The sequence below is a fragment of the Patella vulgata genome, chromosome 8 (assembly GCF_932274485.2).
Source record: "Patella vulgata chromosome 8, xgPatVulg1.2, whole genome shotgun sequence".
In the NCBI taxonomy this organism is placed as follows: Eukaryota; Metazoa; Mollusca; class Gastropoda; family Patellidae; genus Patella; species Patella vulgata.
Genome location: NC_065886.2, coordinates 9,217,541 through 9,221,387, shown reverse-complemented (window position 1 = coordinate 9,221,387; position 3,847 = coordinate 9,217,541).

Below are 3,847 nucleotides of genomic sequence, written 5' to 3'. Positions count from 1 at the left end.
GGTCAGTTTATCTCCAGTTGGTAATAAAGTTACTGGATCCAGATCTGTTAAAAAATATACAAGTTCATACAATATTATTTGTGATGAATCAAGTTTTCAGATTATAATTCATGACAATTGACAGTAAATATGTTAATAGGCAGTGGAAAAATCAGTTTATATTTTTCATGTGCATGGCAGTTGTGGGTATATTGACTACAGGAAAGTAGGTATCGAAATGAAATGGGGTTTAACGTCCTACTGTTCTGCTCCGACTGGGCTAATGAAGACGGGCATACGCCATACAGTATGCTATGAGAGAAATGCTTCCCGTGCAGCCGCACTATGGCCAACTCTTATATCCGATTCCAACTGCCAAGGGATCTTTTACGTGCACACCAATCTATACATGGGAACTTGATTATTCTTCGAATCCGAGCGACTAGACAGCTGTCCTTGTCAGGACCAACTCCCTGCACCACTGATAAGGGGAAACTACGCCGGAAAATCCCGATGAACTTTCTCGGCCAATGCAGGGATGGAACTTGCGAACCAGCGTCTTACCCACTTAGCCACTGTGGCTCCCTGTGATTCCTATAACTGGTTACAGGTATACTATACTAAGCAGCAAAAGAAACGTCAGGTTGGTATGTTACTCTGAATAGACGCATATGAAACCTGCCAAATGTTTTTATTGTATATTTGTTACAACATCTCCATATTTACCAGAGTAATAAGGCTCCTTCCCAAACACAGAATTGGAACCATGAAATTTTCTCAAAAACGCAACCAGACTTCTGAGATGGTAATGTGTTCTCCATGATTTTCATGTAACGCATGCTGCACATGCTGTTCACACTACAACGTAAGCAGCATGCCGCGACTCAAAACAGCTCAGAGGATCCAGGCGCTTGGAATACTCGACGCTGGCGACATTGCCCAAGCCGTTGCCAATTAACTTCTAGGTCAATGTTCGGACCATCTACAGGCTTCGGCAACGCTTTCAGGCCACCAACTTATGATCGACCCCGAACTGGTAGACAAAGGGTTACCACAAGGCGACAAGACCGCCATGTTGTGCGACAGCACATGCAGAATCCCTTCACGCAGGCATCTGTAACAGCACGTCAGACAGTGGGAACACACGGAAGATCAATCAGTACCGATACAGTGCCGACGTCTTACCAGAGAGAACATCCATTGCCGTAGACCTTACCGTAGACCGATCCTCACCCCTCGCCATCGACGTGAACGTCTACAGTTTGCCCAACAACACACGCAATGGCGACACAGGCAATGGAGAACTGCAGATGGCAGGACCAGAATATGGCGTCGACGTGGCCAGCGTTATTCTGACCAATGTGTCATGGAACGAGACTCATGGGGAGGTCCAAGCATAATGGTTTGGGATGGAATTGGGCTGAACCAGAGAGTGGGTCCTGTGGTGTTCCAAAATCTTGGTCGAGGAAGAGGTGGCGGCATCACAGCAGTGCGCTACATAGATAAAGCTCTCAAACCCCAGGTCATACCACATTTCGCACGTCATCGAAACAACGTTTTCCAGCATGACAACGCCCGTGCCCACACCGTCAGGGTTACTCGAGAAGTTTGGGGTTTTTTTTGTGCTGTTTAGTATATAACTATTACTTTACTGTGTACTATTACTGTACTGTGTACTATCAGATATTGTTATAGAGCAGTAATAGCTTTACATCTAGTTATAGGTTTATTATAAGATACTGCTATATACTTACACAGTACAGTAACATCTATAGTTTTATTGTGAGATCTAGTTATAGAACTACCATTAGTTGGTTCTAGAGTAGTAGTAGCTTCACATCTATATATACCACCCTGATTCCTGGTGATATTAGATATATCAAGTCGTCCATTAGAAGATACATCAACACTGCTACCATCTGGTTTATACCATTCAAAGGTAGTTGGTGGTGGATTTGATTCAACACTACAGATCAACTGAAGGTCATCATTCTCTGTTTTACTTACAGAATCAACTGATACATTTACTATAGGACCGACTAAAAAACAAAGTATATAGATATACATATCCAGAAATATTAGCACAACCGTAAAGCTGCACTACAATATATATATATAGATAGATAGATAGATAGATAGATAGATAGATAGATAGTGTAGTGCAGCTTTAAATGCCTACATGTTTCGCCGTTAGGTTTTCAAGGCAATAATAGATAATGGCGTTACGTCATTATGTAGCGTCATTATATATATATATGTATATATATATATATATATATATATATATATATATATATAGAGAGAGAGAGAGAGAGAGAGAGAGATGGGGTTTAACATCCACTCGACACAAACTAGGTCATTTCGGGACCAACATATGGTTAATTTTATTTCATTAATTTGCATGCGCGTAGGGATCTTTAGCAGTGGGAGGAAACCGGAGGACCCGGAGAAAACCCACGAGGTTGGACAGGCGACCCTACTCCCTGTCACGTACAACCGGGGATTCGAAACCACGCCAGTTGACTCAATGGCAGGCCGTATGATACAGCACGCACGTGCTAACCATTCGGTCATTCAATCCCCCGTATATAAATATAACGGCCAGTCAGATGAGACAGTTAAGGATATTAAGTCAGATAATACAGTTATGATGAAAACAGTAACAAGGATCTAGGCAGGTGATGGGGTTATCATTGCAATAAACAAAGAACATGTCTGATATTTTAGGCATCGTCCTAGTTATACCAAAATTGATCACCAACCTATGACCATTTCAGTGGTACCAAAGCCACTATAGGAGGTTATTAATATAAATAGACGGTTACAAATACTTACATAAAACATCAAGTTGTACAGGTATAGATGATCTACCTGATCCAGCACTATTACTACCTGTACAGGTATAATTATTGCCTGTATCTGATCTCTCTACTGATTCTATTGTATACATAGATGAATTTTGACCTGTGATCTGTACATCATTCTTATTCCATTTATAAACATTAGATGGTACTGCTAAATCAGAATTATTGACTTGACAAGTCAACACGAGATGTTCCCCATCTATGACTTTATATGGACTGGTTGACGGTTCTATATGTACGACTGGTCGCACTGCAATATAAATATATATATGCATAGTAATTATTATATCGTGAATGACTGGGTGATGGTTCTATATATACAGAACTAGAATGTAAATATAGTCATAGTAATTATTATACTGTATAAAGACTGGATGATGGTTCTATATGTACATAACTAGAGTATAAATATAGTCATGGTCTTTATTATACTGTATATAGATTGGGTGATGGTTCTATATGCACAGATGTGACAGAACTAAAATATAAATAAAGCCATAGTAATTATTATATATAAGTTGATGGTTCTATTTGTACTTCTCGATCTAGAATATAAATAATAGCCATATAGATTATATTTCCGCCAAGAAATCATTTTTAAGTTTCACCAAAACCTGAGTTAAAATCTGTTTAACAATTCTAAACCAAGACATAGACAATGGGGGTGAAAAGGTTTAGCAAAATAAACTCGCGTAACATATATTAGTAGGTCGTTTCAGGGGCGGATCGGCCGTGTGTTTTATCCTTTATCGTCAGATGTGGTTCAGGATGGTCACTCAAAGCACGAGATAATGATATAGACATTTTGTGATATCACAATTAATGCTTTGCATGTATGAAATTGAATCACAATGTCATAGTATTAATTTATAATAAAAATTGACGTCAAACGAGGTGTTGAATTTTTCTGTGTATGTATATTCGCCAAAATGACGATAAACACCATGCGAGAGGAGGGTGGGGGGAGATACAATGTCACATGAACCTGGCAAACCCCCTCCTGC